The sequence below is a fragment of the Saccoglossus kowalevskii genome, chromosome 8 (genome assembly GCF_978046115.1).
Source record: "Saccoglossus kowalevskii chromosome 8, keSacKowa6.1, whole genome shotgun sequence".
Lineage (NCBI taxonomy): Eukaryota > Metazoa > Hemichordata > Enteropneusta > Harrimaniidae > Saccoglossus > Saccoglossus kowalevskii.
The window spans coordinates 21571027-21591528 of NC_140648.1; positions in this window are offsets into that span (position 1 = coordinate 21571027).

Here is a 20502-nt window from a genome sequence, read left to right on the forward strand (position 1 = left end):
AGAATATAGAGGCAGAAAAAAGAAAACAGAGATGCAATGTTTCAGCCTACAAGGTTACAAACGTCTTCTGCAAATGTTATGTCACTCGCATGAAAAACGGTGTTTTCAATAGTCGGAATAGTAAAAAAAGCACACTAGCGATATTGACCGTCAGGTAATCCCGTAAACAAACATGGCACGGTATATGCACTACCATATTCGTTTATATCTAAGCAAACAAGTAATATATACGATGTTCTGGTAGAATTCTCAGTTGCCTTTAGGAATGTCTAAATTACCTCAATTCAGCTTTAATTCTTAGACCATGGAAATCATTTATTGAAACTTGGAGTAAATAAATAAATAAAACCGACAAATCCGCTAACTGCTCCTAAAGAGTTGAGCATCTAAATGTATTGATGGGAGTGGTGTAATTTAAATGTAGATGTATTTAATCTGCCACAGGCTTACCATATTTCACAGTTTTCTTTATAAACATCAAATTGTCTGTAGAAAGTACAATTCGTTTCACAGTAACCTTAGAACAAATAAAGAAGTTGAGCATTCATGTGATAGTGTTTTGGCGGACCATACGACAGAATTCATGTAGCATTTTGTCAAAATGTATAAAGATAAAAATACACCAAGTGTAATAAAACTTCACAATTCAAAAATGATGAAATACCTTCAAGATATTGTCCAGACAGACATTCAGGAGGTGGACAACGAGGATCAGTACAGCAAAGCCGACTTTTGCTCATTTCGTCATTTGTAACACAAACGTCTCACGATTCCACGCACATATCCCCTACAAAGTCGGGCGGACAGGGGCAGGCTCCGTCTGTAAATAAAATCGTTTTCATATATTTCAGCATACACACCAGTGAATGAATTAATGAATGAAAGAACGAACGAAAATGTGAATAAATGAATCAGCATGGTACATATATATATATATGAACGATTTTGTCAAAATAATAGGTACTCACCACATGCCGGATTTGGTATACAATTCCATTTTCCATCCTTGCACGTGCTATCAGAAATTAAAAACAAAAAATATTACCAATCTCTCAATCTTTTAATTAATAAAACAGGAGGTATTAACTATGTTACTGTTACAATACAATAACAACTCATTACCAGATTTCACAGTCTTCATTCACGGTAGCACGAAATGTTTTCTATTTAAAAATGGGACATTTTGAAACAACGGTAGGCAGATTGACAAGCTGTATAGGTAAACTACTGAACGAGCTAAGCAGGTGTTTTTTGTGTGAAACATTTATTCTGAACGATATCTCTGTGACTGAAACAGGATTGTGTACGAAACAGAAAAGGCAGATATTTCCTTAAAATGTTAGATCAGTACGTTAATTTAAAGCTTATTACCTGTGTATACTTCTCCTAAACACGATGGTGCCGCACAACCGTCGTCTACGCAACACAGATAGCCAGGCGTCACGGATGCATGTTCATCACAAAGATCACAAGTAAGCCAGCAAGACTCGCCCACACATGGGACACACACATGGACTAACTTTTTTTTTGAAAAATATATAATGCCATAAAAATATATAATGCCATAATGTTATTAATCACGGGGATAATCACACACACACGTGTTCAGATATTTACATGTATTAACTGTTGCAAATGTGTAAAATTCTCACCGCAATGTCGTCTACAAGCTTCTTCTGTTACAAAATTATTGTTGTTTCCTCCACAACCTGAATATGCAAACTGTATACACTCATTCTATTGACAGTCAAAATACCATCTGGGAAGCAGCTTAAATTCACACGGTACACCAGGGTTGACAGGCAAACAACAGTCACCTAAAATATTGATGTAAATTATATATATGTAAATAATACTCTGTGGTGAGTCAGACTGTGGTAATGTCATGAATTTATTTGGGCGTATCTGTTGACTGACTTATTTAGCTGGTTGCGATTGAATGCCTGTGTTATATCTGTTTAGGCTCATGCGAAGTCGTGGACGGAACTCACTCAGTGATTTGTAACTAATTACGATATAACCGTCGCTATCCGGACTACTATTTCTGGAAGATGGTATTCGCAGTTAGTAATATAGTGAACGATTATTCAAAAGATATGACATGTCCAGTACTTAGTGTGATTGGCTGTATGTGTGAAGGCCACGCCCTAGAGTCTTTTAACTGCTTTGTAATTGGTTAAGGTTTTGAAAGTTAATAAAGAGAGTTTTGAGTTGGTATTGGCGAGTACACGAGGAGAGACGCAGTCTTGGGGCAGTCTTGGGCTTGTCTTGGGTCAGCCTTGCGATAGTCTTGGGGACTTTTCCCCCAGGGCGCTGTGTCTTATAGAGTACTCGACTGACCGACTAAAGACGAGAGTTGAAACGTATTTCGTTGTGTGTGTCTATTTGACTGTCAGGTTTAAGTGACGTTCCCGATCTCGTACCTCAAGCAGACGAGAGATAGAGACAAAGACGAGATTTCACTTGACACGGGTTGGAGAACCCCAGAGAAGAAGATTTTTCCCCGTGATATTAACATGCCCCCCCCCTCAATAGTCAATTTCCCAGTCGTGTCATTGTTTATTTATAAATATGCACGTAATTATAATTCCTTACCTCCACATGCTTTCTCACAATCTGCTCTAGTCAGAAAATTATTATCATTTACATCGCACCCACTATAAATAAATTCTTTGGGCGTGTCATCTCGACAGTCGTGATACCATCGTGGAATATAATCGTCACACGGTCCAGATTCGGGCTCAAGGCATCATGGGTATTTGTCTGTGTAATTAGATACCGAACAATCAATATTAATTAATATAATACGACTGAAAGTAGAACAAGCCGGTAGGCTGATTGGCGATCCGCGTTCCTAAAAAACAGACATGTTTTCAGCTGTTGCCGTGGTAGGACATGAACGTGAAGCGAACGTTAGTTTATAACTAAAACCGGAGCCCAATATACGAATTTTGCAAAGAATATCCAGTCTTTTGAAGTCACTTCACTTTATTACTAGCGCGTATTTTGCTGTTGACCATTTAACCTAGATGACAAACTGTTTATTTCTGACCGTATATTGTAAGTAGCTTCTCTTTGACAAAACATGGACAACATACTCCATAATTGTCGGAATTCGCAACACAAGAATACCCAGTTGGACATCTTTGATACACGCAATTCTACGGGAATCCATTTGAACTTAGCAAAGGATTCTCACATGGAACCCACTATATTGATAAAAAGGATCACAATGAGATGCGTGTGTTTATGCTTAGTATATATGTGAGGCAATATCAAACCTAATAAATATACCGAACTTCGATATCGAAATATTAAACAATGGGCACATGATAGGAGAAGAATAAGATAGGTGATATACCTAGTACATGATTGTGCAATACACTGTTACAACGAAATTACTATATGCACACAAGTCTAAAATATGCTCAACATTCGACTTTTACGTACTGGTCGCGAAATCGAGAGATACGCGTCGATCAGATAAAAAATATATTGTATATTATACCATTGCTTCAGCATACTCCATTGATACAAGTGAAACCATTCTCGGGACACTTTTGGTCTGGCTTACATTCGACTAGATTACCTACATAATCCGTTAGTGGGGTAACACAATCTGTAAATAAAAACGGCATTTATCCCATATATCATGGCAGTTCAGCGGAAAAAAAGAAGTCAAGGCAATCTGATTGGTCAGATTGAACTTAAATATCGTAATGCCTCAAAAATATCTATATTATCTAATCGTAATAAGGTAAACTAACAGTAATGTTCGTTCATGAACGGCGATCAACTATGAAAATGAGCAAGGGCGATCTACATTTTTTTGAATACGGACTAACATTGCGTTAGTATTTAACCTTTAGAAGCTGCGAAATGGGTACAGGAATACACATGATATTAAAATCGTGACTCTACAATATGAGATGTATTTAACTCGTTAAGTAAAACAATAAACTACACAAAAGGTTCGAAACAAAGTTACTACACTCGGTTAACAAACCAGTCGAATATTGGGGATCACTCATAAGATACTCCCTGCATATTTCTTTAGCGGCATTATGCCGTTACTGCTTCCGTAGATCACGCATACAATGTTAATTAACAATTTAGTTACACAATCATAGTCATAAAAAGTAAGTTTCTTACTGCAAGATGGGTCGGTTATGCAGGGATTCCAATTGCCATCTGTGCACTGGCTGCAAATGATAAACACTGTATATATGACAACATACATCCACGTAAAGGTAAATGAGTTGTAACAACACAAATTTAAACAGAATATAATTAAATACTAAATACCATCCTGTGCATGGAGGCACTTTTATAGTATCTCCTGGCTTAAAGTATTCACAATCATATTTACAGTAACCGATGAGAAAAACACACAATTTAGTTGATACTCAGGTAAACATTGGAATACAACACGAAATGCCATATTTTACACACTTGTAATTGTAGTTACACGTTATTATCTACTTCACTTAACGTAAAGATACCTCACCTACAGTATTACCAAATCCAACACAGTGACCTGGACAAATCTTCTCATCAATGCAGCAAATTTCTTGAGGAGGATGGTTCATACATTTTTCACAGTTTATTAGACATAATGTAAAGATATATTTTCGAATTTGGGGACAGGGACACCCTTTTACACCTCAAAAATTGCGTCAAATATAGTATTGAATAGAACATAGTCGATTGATATTAAAGTATTGGGTTACCATTATCACAAACGTCTTTGACTATTACAATATGGTTTTACTTTGTGATGCTGTTCACAAAGCCAGGACATCACTATATCGCCATCTACTACTTTTGAACACACACGTAAATGGTGATTTGGTTTACATGGTTAACAACTGCAGGTTATATTGTATCTCAAAATGATTTAATATGACATGCTGTATTGAGAGGAGTAGTTATGGCTTTAAATGTATTCATTGTATTCGAAATAAAGCTTGATTTTTATTGAATTTGGTTGCAAAATTGTTTTGGAATTTTCAAATTGTTTTTCGCTAAAAAAATATTACGTGGCAGGAAAAAATAGTGCAAGATTGCTGATCATATGTGTTCTAGCCAATAATTAAGTGTGGTTATTTTCGCCCTATTTATTAGTGTAAATGACAAACGGTATGGTACTCACTGATATGACAGCACACCGATAGACCACTCGAGTGCATTCATACCCTCTTGGACAATGTTTAATTGTCGTTGTGTAGTATTTTGATGTCAGAAGAGCTCCTGTACAGAACACTGTTCCGAAACCGCCTTCTACAAATGAATTACCTCCGTTCGGACATATTTCATCTGAATAATATAAATGCATACATACTATCATTGATTATAAACATAGTCACACTAGGAGAACCTGAATGTATATGTGTTGCTGTTTTTCTAATATCTGCTTACATATTTAACATAACTTACCGCATGGTATATTTTCAAGGCATTTTACCACCGTTTACACATTTACTGGAAATGTCAACAAAAAACATTATAGTGTGAAAATTACAATTAACCAGCATTGTACTAAGTAGCCACAACATGTCTTTGCTACAGAATGGGCATTGAATATGCAAATGTCATTACACTTATGATAGGGAAATCTGTAATACCCACCATACATAACACACAGTCTGGCATCAATATTACTCCGCCATTTGGAATTAGAACTCCATTAACAACGCAATCTCCAGCTACAGATATAAATATAAATATAAATATAAATACACATACTATTGATTGATCTTATCAATTATCTCGTATCCGTAAACAATGTGAGTTGAGATGAAAGATCGCATTAACGAACATCATTGAAGCCGATTTGTATTGAAAGGAAAGACTTACAAGTTGCTGGGCAGCATGTACTGTATCCGAGGTCTAAAGGATGGCAAAAATAATCAGCCGGGCAATCCCCTTGTGTAAGACCAAATGATGCATCCAGTGGTAGAGTACAGAAATTAACATTCTGTTCCCGTACTTGTATAGTAATCATCACCATTGGGGCAGATGGGTTCTGATGAATCTAAGAAATAAGGTGTTGTGGTTAATAGGAGAGACAACGGCAACACAGTAGTAAGCAATAGAGCACACTAGCTTATGAGGCTTCAAATAAGATCAAAAAATGGTCTATTGTATTCATCAAACAGTATGTGTATATATGACGCTTCACAAATAAGACCAGGAGGATATAGACGTACAAACGCACCATACAGGCATTGACTGGGAATAAAATCAAAAAGATAATACAGTAATGTATCACCATTGTCAATTCTGCTTGTTTATGAAACGGCGCATGCTCAATCTAGAGAACCATGTCGTTTACGTAACGATGATGTATATGTGAAACTTACCAGAGAGCACATTCCAATATTACAATGGCGACATTAGGATATGTAACGCCTTTAATATATAGCACGCATCATCAACAGCTGATAAATAGAAGGGAATTAATTCACATGAAAAAATCATCCCGGAGACTGAGGTAGAATATAGTTTTATCATATATTCGTATGGTATATTTGTATGATTGCACAGTTTTCTTGTAGAATCTTCTTTTTGTATATTTATTTTATATTTGTAGTTTGTTACGCAAATTGGGTATGTTCTGGATTAAAAACGCGTACGTTTGCACAATTTACTAACGTTTTATACTTGTCTTTAATGTGTCTGACTTTTGTCGGGTCCATATTTGTTTAAAATATATATTGCATAGAATCCACAACTTGCTTTGGGGTTCACCATTTGTTGCATGGTGTGTTGTATTGTGAGTTATGATTAGTTCATTTATAAAAAGAATGCTACAAAAGCTAACCTGGAAACACTGATGGCAATCTGGCAATCGTCTGAGAATCAAACGTCGGTGTATCTTTACGGAATAGAGTGTAGATGTTAAAGATATACAGTCGCCGCGTAGCGCATTCGAGTTTTATATAAACAATGTCGTAATGGTATAGATGGGAATAACATGCTCATATACTTACATGTTTGTAGGCAACACACACCATACGCATCTGTTATCATATAACAGGACAAAAAACTTGGACAGGTCCTAGTTAATGTACTACTAGAGCACAATACGTTCATGTTATACTCGTCTTGGTAGGGTGTACCGCTGGGACACATTTTATCTGCAAATAATTGTCTTATAAACGTAGATAATCAAATAGTAACTTGCACAATTACAAGAAGCAAACATTAGAGCATTTTCACCGACTTGGGATAACAGTGTTTCTCTTCAACAGCATAAAAAGATTAATCTAACCTGTGCAAAATATATAAAGTGTGTTTTTCAGGATTGTATCAAAGTAAAGTTTGTGCTAATTTCTCGACTTAAGCTGTTTTCACCAGCTTTTCGACCAGCGGTCCGCAGCAGCTCATATAGAGCCCATATGAATACATTGTGCAGCGGTGCCTTGCCGGGGAACATAGAACGCTCCGTGACGTAGCTCCGCCCGAGAATACATACATTTATATCTAAATCATAATCGCTGGCTCAAATATTATACTTCACCGAACACCATAATGTGATAAGAGTCCTGTTGTTCAAAACTACGTGGTGTATTTCTACTTGTTATACAAAACGTTTAATGAATATACACGTACCACACAATGGTGTATCTTGACATGTAATCCGACCGTCTTTACAGTGACTGAAACGAAAGGAAAGTTGATAATTACAGTATGAAATATAGTTTTAGAGTATTGCTTGGGTTTGATGTTACAAACATGTATCTAAATGTTGAGTACGAGTAATTTCAAATGTTCAGTTTGTATGTACTCCATGTGACTATTCATCATTAGCTTCATTAACCTTGATGTGCAGATGAAAGAACAACATTTAATCATGGTTAAAGTTCAGGTGAATCGAATTATTGGTGTATGAGTTTTTTATATTATGTTTAGGACACCCCAAGTAGTCACTGAATAACACAATTTGGTTGTATTGGGTTAATCCATTATAGTCATAAGCCACACGACCGATCGAAATGATGTGAGTACTGCCTGCAGCTGTTACACTGTAAATGTCTCATGTGACCAACGGAATACTTTATTTGTGCCTTTCATCAAAGATGGGCCATGTTACAAATAGGGTGGAATTTTCAACATTCACCAGATTTCATATTTCATATGGGTCACATCGACAAACGTTAATAAAAGTTAATAAAAAGTAATCATGTTAAAAGGCATGTCAATGAATATATATATATACAAATTAAAGCAAATAACTTTCTCACAACTAACTACTCTAACTCACCATTCTGTGCAATTATCGTCAATATAGTAATCACCATTAGGTATAAATGGACGATTCACAAAGCAGCCCGAAATAGTATCTGTCGGTACAACAAATCGTAATAATATTCATAATTGAAAGGGTAAATTCATACTATTCATACAATTGTGGAAACTGAATTATATTAAAGATACTATAAAATTATTTTACCATCAGGACAGCACAGAGAATATTCATAGTTAGAGTCTGCGAGACAGGAATACCCGGATGGACATTCTTCAATAATAAGATTTTCAATTTGAGGAGTGCCACCACAGAACACTAGCGAACCATATGACATCAAATGAGCACCACCAAAACACGGATGGACATCTGTTGAAACACAACAATTTTACTTTGTCATCACATGACAGTACGATTTTGAGAATTTGAGATAATATAGTACACTAAAAAGTGTTAACAAATTAATGTTTAACATTTTTTGGTTATGTATATACTCAATCAACACACACTTTAAATCGATTTAAAAACAAAGCAAATGCTTCTACAATCATTGAGTGGAGAATAACAGATATAAAACTTCATTAAATAATTGATGCAGAACGAAAATATTTACATATCAGCATGTGTGGTGGATGATAATTATCTTAAACTACAAAAAAGGTAATACAGTGCCTTGATTGGATGTAACAGTAAAAATTTGCAATCAAACACGTGGCTGAATATAGATGTGAGTATGCTGAATTGCTATTTCACATGAGTTAAATTACTGAGTAATTTTGCCTTCACATATTTGAGAATAAATCTCTGAAATACAACAGGTTTTTTAAACATGCTAGTAATTGATTAAATTAAGAATTTTGAATTATCCTGTTTACAAGATTTGGAAAAAAATATTATGATTAAAACAACTCACCACAAATCTTATCAATACACACAAACAATGTGCTTTTGCATAGACTGAGTTAAAAAAAATATTGTAAATTTTGACTTTAATCGAACACGTACTACATATATTACGTTAAACCCACATGGCAGATAATGTGTGGCATTATATATGTTTGTACGTACCATAAGACACAGTCCATTATACGATAAGAACCAGATGGCCAGAATGTTCTATCTCCCATCAGACATCCAGATGGTTCTATATAAAAGGAAAATGCATACATCAACTATATTTATTTTTTGTAGACTATTCTCTCACAAGGAATGGTATATATGATTTTGTCTAAATTAATATGTGTACAGTCGACATTGATACATAATGCTCACTTGTTCTGCGGGCATACAGCACTGATCACAACATTTTTCGAATGCAGCGCATTGTTCATAACCCATTGTTCATTGAACCAGGCGTACAATGTTGAGTGATAATGTAATACAGCAAATTTAATTGTACAGGGAAAATAAATCGAGCATATGTTTGGTAGGAATTTAAACCAAGTTTTATATCAACGAAAATGTCTGTACGTCGGACACGGTTCCAATATCGCAACCATACACAGGGCTATCAAACAGAAAAACACTCTACAGAATCAATGTCTGATTGCGACTAAGAATGGACATTTAATTCCATGGAATAAGTGCCAAAATACAATGTTCAACAATAATTGATAAATCATCGGTAGTCTGCACACCGCGAAATCGTGTCTATAATCATGTTGAGAGAGGGAAATATGCTTTCGTGGCCAGTGTCTGTGCACAGAACTATAACAATATAATGTTTTTTTTTGTTTTAAATTCATTATTAAGCATGAAATATTTCAGATCCCTGAAATTGACAAAATCAAGAAATTTAAATATAAACACCCACCTGTTGATATATCGGGAGGTATATTTACCATCTGCTGCTGAATGTATAAATTATATATAAGTAGGTATATAAAAAGTATTACACTATTTTAGTTAAAATATTTTTTGTGGGAAAATTATACACTTTAAGTGTAAAATCATATTTACGAACACGCTTTCAAAGATTTACTCAATACGCAATAAATTCAAATAAAATTTGTTTCTTGGCAACCTAGAAAAATGTCCATACCAACGATTTAGTGATTTTGAAATCGTACTTTATTGAGTCAATATTTAACACAACATCCACAATTTTGATGAAAATCATGAATTAACATTGGCCACGTTTAATGGAATGAGAAAACCCACGGTCTAATGCCATTAAATCATTGCTAGGCATGCCATTTTATACATTTTGCAGACAATGTCCAGAGAATTACTCAAAGTGCTAATAAGAGTACATGGACGTACAGATGGACACGTGATTAAAAATTCCAATATACCAGACTCGTGGAATGATTCGATCTTAAATTTGCTTTGTATGATTTGTTATATATCTAAATAATTATACGTACCCTTAAATCACGTGCATTAACGACGGCAAAATAGCCCATTAATAGCGATAATAATGTAATCAATTTCATAATGACGAATTCTGAAATGAAACATACTACGAATATAAGCTGTAACAATTACATTTTAGCGATGGGTTTAATTAACGTTTCGTAATAATTACAAGTGGTATACAGCTGTACTAATAATCTACGGCGTTTGGTAGTGTTTGAAATAAAATATTATGGCACACAATCAATCAAATGTCATAATTCAGGAGAAAACCAATAAATGAAATGAAACACAGTAATAACAAGTTTAATGTTAGCGAACTAGTTTGCAAGCAAATTAGATTATCGGATCAACAAGTAGAAAACCAACATATTCAAGGATTCTTTTTTGAAATTTGTCAATGAAGCAGATGACACATGTCATGTATGGCGGTATGCCAGCTCTCTCGACCGGAGACGTCGTCGTCGTCGTCGATAACTCGCTAATTCACCATAATCGTGGCAGTGTACTGTTCTATTTTTATATCATATGAGTATTCATAATCACTCCAATTTATTCGCCCGACTTTAATGCAGCAGAACATGCTTTCGGAAATTTGAGATATGTCTGATGAGAACAAAGAATACGCGATTCTTCAGGCAGTACTAGAAATTACTGCTAATGTTTGTAACGTTTTTTTGTGCACGAGTTTTTTAACAATGGCTCAAATTTCCGGAAGAATATTCAAATAAGTTGGGATGAATATAAATTGAATATCCATCTTTTGAAAAATCAGCTAAATAGTTCACCACCACGATTATGGTGAATTGGCGAGTTATCAACGAAGACGACGCCTCCGGTCATGAGCAGAGTTCGCGCGTCTTGGAAAAATTAAAAGTTAAAAAGGAATCTGTGTCGGTGAACCATTGACGAAGTTTGCATGAAAAGTCCCACGCAAAAGTTCGTTTTTGTCGCGCATCTTTAGATATACTCTGTTACAAACACTTGGGTAGCTGAATCCCGAATAATTCATAAATAAGATTCGGTAAGGGTAAATTCCCTGCAGTCTATTAAGATAGCTTTGAGTGGAGATTACATTTTCTTAACGCTGGTCCTGTCATCCGTTTGCATTTTTCAGGAAGTCGACGTTTTACAATGTTGAACACTACGATAAAGATTTCCCGTTCTCGACATTATGAAATTCTTCCTTAATTGGAAAAAAAAACCTGAAAAAACTAATTTTGACAAGATAATCTAGAAATTGATATTAAGAATAATTCATAACGAAATGTATTTTTGATTGACATTTAACGAAATTGTTTGAATTTTGAATTTGATGGCTGGTTCGAATTTAATTTTATGGTGATCAATGTTGCGTTCGAGTTACTAGTAATTACAAGCCTGGTTTACATTTTCTTGTCGTGTTTTTTTCTTGTTAATGTATTAATTATAAGTGCGTGGGGAAATATAATAATTATATTGCGTGAGTGAAAGGGTTGATGAGACTCATGGTGTTTACACGTGGGGAAAAAGCCAGCTCCAAGGGGGAGCCGGTGATAAAAAATTACGTGTAAACAGACGAAGACGGCGTCGCGCCATCTTAATTGAAGCCGCACTAAAGGTGGTGGTTTCGAGCCAGCACCCCGATCTAAAAACAAGACCTTGCAATACATGTAAACACTTGAAGCCGTCTTTGAAGAGCGTCATCACGTGACCAGCCTCGTTCTGACGCTTAACTTTCACATTTTGTCTATTCTGGGGGGGGGGGGGCATCCGGGCATTTTCAACGCATGGCAACCATTATAGTGAAAACAAAGGCGAAAACTCTCAGAAAACGGTACTTTGAGATGGTTTTTGAGACTCCCCTGAACAGTGTAACAAGATTACCTTTGTGTGTGTAACGTATATAAATTTGATTGTTCAGAATTACTTCAAAGTTCAGTTCTTGCCGTTTTCTCGAATTTTCACTGATTCTTCGCTCGGCGCTCTGCGTTCCTCCAGCAGCGCGCGCAGAGCCCATAGAAATACGTGGTACAGTGGTACGCGTCTTAGCAACGTGGAACGTCTTGTGACGTTGCTCCGCCCCCGATGATAGTATTCTCCGCTTTTCTACTGAAGAGGGCGCAAACAATGATGACGTCATGCCGATCTAAACTAAACTAATCCAGCAATACGTGTAAACGCTCCATAGTTTTAAACCACGGATAAGGATTATTGACCGACCTAGTTTAGGCTAGCCTTCTCCCCACGTGAAAACACCATATGTGTCACAACGCGTTCTATTTTCTTCCGCGGCGCGTGGCCGGCGTTTATTTTGTTCCTTTATTCTCGAAAAAATATCTCTGGCAGCGTTTATTTTGTCATGTCTTACAACTGAATGTCCAAGCTGACTTTGTTTTGTCTGTAAACCCATATATAAAAACCAAAAATTGCAAAAATATTCATCACAATTAGAGAATTAAATATACCATCACGAAATGAACAAATCTAACAGAGACGTCCGCTCAAATTACATATATATATTAAGTATCAAAGCAATAAGACTTGTAGTTTTCAAGAAAAAGTCGAAAAAGTAAAAGGTTGACAAGGACACAACGGACACAACGGACAATCACTGATATGATAAGCTCCGCTCGACAAAGTTGACAGCGGAGCTAATAAAACTGGCGAAATATTCCCGACTTTCAGACGTTTCATGACTTTCCGAGAAACAACTGTTCATCGTAAGGAAAATGATATTTCTTCTTCACTCGCACATTTATTCTCAGGGGATATACGATCGATGACGATAACTAAACCCATGAATAGCCATGTTTATATTTGTAGGTACAACGACAGCTCAGTGACGACAGCCGTAAACGTAAACTGGAAGATAACAGGGATGTTTTTATTACAGGATATAGTCTGTACATATAGTTTTTAACAAACAAATAAATTTATGCATGCACAAATAATTCTTATTGATGGTGTGTTTTTTTTCAATCCCTGGTACTTTCTGAAAAAATCCTAAAGTAAATTTCAACTGTACGTATAACGGTTTTGCAAAGTACGACGGGGCTTACGCGATATTCCACAATCGCCAGGCACCAAAGGGACGAAAACTTAGTTTATCAGCATGTTCTGAAAGTTCAATAAGCTTTGACTTTCGTGCATTAGTGCACGTTATGCACGCTCCTTGGAGAATTTATGAATTTTGGAACATTCTTCGAATTACAATTATTCAATATGTTACGCCCCGATCATTTAAAACACCCCAACTCACAATGCGCACGCATGCGATCGAACATTGCAACTAAATATTTTATTTCACTGGCCTTGATTTCCTGTATTCGACAGGACTGAATTTTGAAAGACGAAACATGCGAAGGGGGCATTGCAACGGACTTAGTTGATTGAAGTTTAATCTGGAATATTTCAATCCCAAATAATTAACATGTGTTGTATATGTCACGTATGTTCACAATGCGATTAACGATACACGTACTAACCACGATTCTGAAATATAAACTTAATAACTGATGGATGAAACACTATCTCTACGATGACTCATTGTCTACGACTTGTTGAAAATGTCCAAATTTCCATATTTATATTACCAATTAATAGTAAGAAACTCCCCTTATCTTTAACTGCAAAGTGTTGAGCTGGGACAATGTTCAGGCGGTGGGCACGCTCGCAAATACAAATAATGTGTAATAAAATACGCGTAAATGTTGAGTGTATAACGGTGCATTCAAAACAGTGAGCTAAAACAGGTGTTTCCAATTCTTCTACATGAGGCAGGCTTCTCCAATTAAAAAAATATGGCGTTGTTTACCGTTTAAGGTAAGGTTTAAGAGATGCAGTTTATTTGTGAATTTCAATCAAAAATAGTTTTTTACGTTTTTCATATAGATTTTTATCTAAAGAATTTTCTGTGAAAATTTGACCAATGAATTCTTATTGGAACACCGTTAAAATTGCTGTTTATTTTCTGGTTAAAAATAAAAAACACTCACACGTGGCAATGTTTATGTCCAATTGCCTAATTTGCATGAGTAACCAAATAACAGGACATTTGATTGACAATATGCAAATCGAGATTGTACGGGTCATAGTTCATTCAATTTACGCGCATGTGCAATTATTCTCAAGTCAGTTCTCAGCAAACCAAACATTATATTTCCTCAGCGTTTTTTCCTAATTTTTATCTTTACATTATGCGTGGTGTGAAAAGAAAGAGTGGTAGAAAGAAGATTCAGATGATTTCTATGTCGGAAGAGGCAAAAGCTACACTGAAGGCATCAGCCCACCGAACGAAAAACAAAATCGATGTGAGCTTCCAAACATGACTTTCCCTGAAGGCATGAGTCCGAGTTTCTGATTGACTGAGAGATTTTATTTTTAAATAATTGTTCTCAAAAAATAAACTGAGCATGTGAAGAATAATTTAACATTGTTTACAGTGATAACTGCTCATTGTCGAAACGAAGCTTACCCATTCACGCCAGTCACAATAAACATCATACTCTTGAATAGGCGTCAATGACTACGGTAAAACTTAGAAAATGACGCCAAAATACACCTTAAAAGTCCTTTTTTTTTTTTTTTCTAAATCCAATCCAGAATTTACGGCAGAATCTGGTCGCTCAAATAAAGGGCACGTGAGCTTTGATTCTAACCGGATATATTGCACTGGGTCGGGGAGATACAAACTTGTGTGTATCTTTTGTCCAATGGGTACCTGTACTTCGATCATTCGCAAGTTTTGCTAGGTGGTGCGAGACAGCTTTGTTTGCAACCGGACGAACTCCGTTTAATTCAATGAAGCAAACAACTGACAATGCTAAAATAAATTGCAGAGGTACGCTAAAATTACTTGAAAACAACCAAATAATTTCAATGAAAAAAAAATCACAGAGAGAGGTAACTTGATACATTACGGTAACAACTCTTTTGACGCGCTGACCGCTTCTCCGCGTCTGATGTTTTGTTTTCCTTGTCATAATACTTACTGATTGATGATTTTGTTTTGATTTTTGAGTTTTTTAGCCTGCAACTCGGTCACGACCTTTGCTTTTTCCGTGAAAAATGGGGAAGTTTACGTCAATTTGACGGACATTCCATCTTTTTTAAACTAACGAAGCACACTGTTTAGCACTCCTATTTTTTTCATTTGCCGATTTCTATTCAGAAAAATTCGACCGCTCGAAAATGCACCTTAATTTTGCACTCTTAAGACATGTCAGATTTCCAACACAAATTATTTAAAACCGGTCGAAATTTTAAAACTTTTACGTTAGGAGCTGGAGCTCTCTTCTTGCAGGCGACCGTCGCCGGTAGTACAACAGCATGTTTTGTACGTACATCCGTGCGCTGATTGTCTGCGACTGTCTTAGAAAATCCCTGAATAAGGCGTTGCCAAAATCGAAAAAAATATAAAAATGCCTCCTTAAAAAACGAACAGAATTCAAATATTTCTTTTAACAAATATGTTGCAGTGGGAAAAATGGGATTGGAAACGATGAACAAAACTTCTGTGCCTCGCGTTTCGATTCCAGGATTACGCGATTATTCATTATTGTGCGTTTGCTTCCTGGAGTTGGTTCTCAATACTACATAAAAATCATCAAGGATAAATAATTTAATATCCCACTTTGTACTCTTCACGATAAACCATAGGCTCTGAAATACTCGTAGATTATTTATTGAAAATACATCGAAGAGAAGCCGTGATGTTTTGATCGTGATAAAAGGTCACCTTCCTAAGACCGCCCCCTGTTTAATAATTCATGAGATGACGTCATATTTACTGGGCATTGCCACGTGTTTTTACCGACCCCATCAAAACACTGGTATGCATGACGTATTTCTGATTTATATATTCAAGAGCAGTTGTTCTGGTCCAACGATTTTACATAAAATGTCTATGTCTATACGTTAACTTTCAATTTCAATAGTCTAGAAAGTATGACAAAGTATGACAAAGCCGTAATTCCCGGTTTAACGCGCAAATATACAAATTAGCCTTTTTCTCGTCTTCTATTTTTGGTGAATTCTTGGGTTTTAAATTAAAATAGCTGATAGACGCTTTGGCCATTTGCCTCGAAATTTTCACACATTATTGACAAGGTGTTCCCCCTTCAAAATGCGTCCGGACAGTTTATTTCGGCGAGTGGAACAAAAATAACAAGTCCGCAATTAACATGGATATATAAATTATGCATAAATAGAAAAGAGTGAACTTTGAGGTCATGCTGTGCGACTTTGAAAGCCGTTAGAGAGATGTGTGGACGCATTTGAATTAGTAGTATACCAAGGTATCCAGTGATGTAATTTTACCCACAAACGGACTTGAAGTTTTTAAGCTATTTTTTTTTAAACCACTTTTGTCCAAAAAAGCATATTTTTGACCCAAAATCAAAAACGCATTCTGGATATTTAAAATAAAGACAAGTTTTACAAAGTTTGTATAATAAGCTTTCGGAAAATATATAACATGTTGGATATATAATACCATCTTCATTGTCTAATTACTCAATTAAAAAGCAAGCCAAATATACTGCATCTCTACCTTAAAACACATATTTACAGTATAGCAATTTGACATTAATAATGTCGTATATCTTATATCAGTGCTTTGTTACAAATGATGTTGACATACGCCTAGAGTACTGAATAGCGTGTTTTGGCAGTTTATAGTGGTGTGGATTTAAAGTAAAAACTATTAACTTAGCATTCCCACTTTGCAAATATGTACGGTACCACCCCATGGCCAATATGTACACCATAGCATTTTAAGATTGGTAATGAAAAATGAACTGTAGACTTTTTTTAATTCAGTTTAATTTAATTTGTAAATATGAGGCACTCGTCGGGTTAGAAGGGTTTGTTTGTTTTTGAGGGTAGGTTCTTTGTCTACTTTGTTCGTCTAAGGGATTCATTGCGTGATTTGGTATCAGTCTATCTATCTTTTTTGAACTGTTTACACGTTCTATGTTTTAGCTAGTTACGGGAGGGGTGATAGAAAAAGTAGAAACGCAACCTTACGACTGATGTGGTTGAGGTTTCACATGATTTGTTCTTAGTATTCTCAGTTAATTATATGCATACTTTTGAGAGATGCCCTGTAGCCTGTCAATTGTAGTAATTGCAATGAAATCCGGAAAACGTCTGTACAATCACGATTATGTAAATGCAACCCCATATCGTTTACATGTATTGTTATAAAATAATGCATCTTTTCTTTATTCTGCTAAAAGTAAAAAAAATGCAATATGGATCGATTATCATCGAGTTCTGAAGAAGTCGTCTATGGCATTACTCTAGAATATATTATGAGCTCAGATGTTATTTCTCCCAATATATGCGCATGATCCAGACATTACAACATTTCTTCTCATCACGACTTTCTACGACTTTTACATATGCTCCGTATGGGCATTTTTCCCATTGGACGGCATAAACCATACATAGATTTGCAGTGCATGAATAATGCATGTGAATCTATTTTTTTTAAATCGTAATATTTTGAAATTCTCAAATTGTACATTTTTAATCGAAATGGTACTATTTCGCATTCTATCCAATGCAAAACAATACAAATTTGAATTTCACTGTGTCACATGGCAGTACAGCTTATCCATATAGCGTGTGTATTTTGGCACTACAGCCACTAGGCTTGGAACCCGATGAATTATGCATTCACTAGTTTGTAACAGCCATGTTACTCATATCCAAAACCTAAAAAACTGAAGATGGCGACAAAATTTGTAGTAGTGAGATAAGAGACTGATCATATCAACGACTGAATTGAAGATGGAATATTAAAAAAAATATTTTACGGGATTTTGTTGGCCATATGATTAGACGTCAGTGGGTAATTTATCACGGGTAAATATAATATTTGCAGCTGCAATAGAGTTGTTAGGAGTCAAGCTTTAAACGATATTGAGACACATTGTCCTAATTTTATATTCCATAACATAAATACAAAGCTTAAATGGTAGGTTTATGAATTAAGTGACCACATGGCAGACAGAGTTAAACCGAATATTTAAAATTGTGTATAGAAAAATGTGTTACCGTTACTTCTAATACAATGTTCATGAGAAACGAATAAAAGTAAAATGTGTACTTTCAAAGCAGTCTGGTTAAGTTTTCGTAATTTGCAATGAATAAGGCCGTATATTGCTTGTAAACATACGTCCAATATATATTGCGTAGCTGCATGTACATTTACCATGGCTTGATAGAAAGTCTTTCCAATTATTGTGAAAACTAGTAATTAATATCATAGAATCGCAAGAAATGGCTCACCACGTGGACCTGAAATACACAGAATTGGTTCACCATGTTTCAGGCTCGACAACTAAATATAAGACCCACAGTAAACGTGCAAGACTGTCAAATAACCGGAAGTGTCAAATAGACAGGTAAAGTAAACGTACGCCAAATTAACGTGTGCAAACCGTGGAAATACAGTGACATTAGAATTCATTTGATTGAGGGTCTAGTTATGCTGGGTCAATATGATGGAGATGAAGAATGGAATACAAAACAAATCGCTATCAAGGCGTTAATGAATAAAATATATATTCATTTTACAGTCACTTTATTTTATTTATCTGAATTGAAAAAAATGTTTTGTTGTACACGGACGTCTATGGCAATTCCTGGCAACTGGAATCGTGTTCTAAGCTCATGTGCGACACATGTGTGGTAAACATGTATTTTCCAATAATCCAATGCGTTCTTTTAATGAAAATCACGAGTACGAGTTTTGAACTGGGTACAACGTGCACTAATTACAGCTGGTGACTCCTTTGATACCCTCCAATCAGCTTGGAAATTACATAGTTAAACTCGGTAAAATCTCATTTTGTACTAGTTGGCCGGCGCAACAGGCTAGGTAGTGTTAACATTTCGGAGCTTTGTCAATGTTGGAACGTACTAAAAAACGATTTTAAAATATAGGAAACCAAGGAACGCGTATGTGATTAAAAGTCCCGAAAGTTTGTTTATGTTGCTCTTGATGTTATATGCAAGTGAGTTGCTGCCCTCAGTTCGTGACTTCCTGTCCTGGCTCCCTGATTTACCTAAAACGAGATCAACTAGCTTAGCAAACAACAAAACAAAGCTGACAAGACGTCGGCAGTGCCAATTACGTAATATTGTCTCTGGTGTCTCAACTATTCCCGCGAAATACCCTCTCGCCGCGAAATCCCTAATCACCACGAAATCCCCCCGACTTGTTGTGTCTGCTGTATTCGTATATGAATTTTTAATTAGATTATGCAGGCCACGTGCACATTATGTTCAATGAGTTCAACAGTCGTGTTAAAGGTCATACACAAAAATGGCGCAACTTCTCGCGATTGTTTCTCATCGCGGCTGGAAATATACCCGTCAAAAATTTGCTTCCAATTCTTTCCAATGCCGTTATATGCAAGACTTGATAATATTTCGGGAACTGTTCAACGATCTCTTCGTCTGCTTGTAGTATAGATGGGCGGAGCGCTACTTGCTTCTTACGCTACACTGCCGCAAATCATACCGCCCTCTGATAGGTTAAAAGAAAACTACTCACTACCGTACTAGCATTAACAGTACACGCTAAAAAAAACATCGTTTTTTATGATTCTGATAGAGGGCGGACGCCATCAGTCAGGGTGACTTCGAGTGGATAAAACATTTTTTTTCAATCTAAAATCACACAATTTTTTTAAAAATCGTCCCGACAGGAACCAGTTTACGTACGGTGTGGCGGGAAACATGTACACAATAAAGAGTACGTTTAACACGACAAGAGCTAACAATTATTTGTAAATGTTTCCACAATTCATGATGACCTAAAACAAGCAATAATGCAGAAGGTACGAGTTATCTAAAATCAAAATATTAAAAAATACAAAGTTGGAGGGAGGTTGTTGGTACAATAA